The sequence below is a fragment of the Octopus bimaculoides genome, chromosome 2 (genome assembly GCF_001194135.2).
Source record: "Octopus bimaculoides isolate UCB-OBI-ISO-001 chromosome 2, ASM119413v2, whole genome shotgun sequence".
Lineage (NCBI taxonomy): Eukaryota > Metazoa > Mollusca > Cephalopoda > Octopoda > Octopodidae > Octopus > Octopus bimaculoides.
The window spans coordinates 66367969-66369195 of record NC_068982.1 but is presented as its reverse complement, the minus strand read 5'-3'; positions in this window follow the sequence as shown (position 1 = coordinate 66369195).

Below are 1227 nucleotides of genomic sequence, written 5' to 3'. Positions count from 1 at the left end.
ATATATATATATATATATACATTTGCCTCTCAGTCTCTCTGCTTCTCTTTTCTCTCTCACCCCTACACTCTCCCTTTCTGTCCCTCTCCCCACCCTCTCTCTCCCTCTCTCTTCTTATGACTTAGTCAGACGGTGAAAACAGCGTCCATGACCATTTTCCGTGCTTCTGAGATGACGAGATGACGATAAGGAGTTATCCTATGACCAAAGAACCTGGTCCAAATTTTATAAAAGTGTGTACTCCACTGAAGTCGCCTAAAAACCGAGTAGTGTGCTTTTGACCCCGGGTGACGGACCAAGTCTACTCCCCGAGAAAAATAGTTTCCCCGACATGCTTCCGTACAGTTTCTCTCAACCAAATTTTCTCCCAGAAGGATTTGGCCATGCATTGAGAACGCGTACATCAATCAGTGTATTTCCTTTTAGACTAAAGTAGTGGTTCTCCCATCAGTGGTTATCCCATCAGTACATTGGTTCGTACGGTAAAGCCAATGATTCGCTGAGGAAGTCTAATAAGTCCGACGTATGCCCGGGGTTTACTTCAGTTTTTCCCGAAAAAATCAAAGTAATCACCAGTTTCGAATGTTTTACCCTCACTGCATAAATTTTTTCTCCTTTTTTTTTTCATCTAACTTTTGATGCTCCCTTTTTTAACTTTTGTTTGTTCATACAGATGAACAAACTAAGAGTAATTTATTCTGAATTTTACTAAATTGATATATATATCCTGTGGAGGCGCAATGGCCCAGTGGTTAGGGCAGCGGACTCGTGGTCATAGGATTGCGGTTTCGATCCCCAGACCGGGCGTTGTGAGTGTTTATTGAGCGAAAACACCTAAAGCTCCACGAGGCTCCAGCAGGAGATGATGGCGAACCCTGCTGTACTCTTTCACCACAACTTTCTCTTACTTCCTGTTTCTGTTGTGCCTGTTATTCAAAGGGTCAGCCTTGTCACACAGTGTCACGCTGAATATCCCCCGAGAACTACGTTAAGGGTACACGTGTCTGTGGAATGCTCAGCCACTTGCACGTTAATTTCACGAGCAGGCTGTTCCGTTGATCGGATCAACTGGGAACCCTTGATGTCGTAAGCGACGGAGTGCCAACAAACAATATATTTCCTATCTGTATAGTAAGATGTACGACTACTACTGGTGAATTTAGAGCATCACGCAGAGTATCAACGTCCTGCTTACTTCCTGGTGTGGTTACTTCTGAACTTAACTTT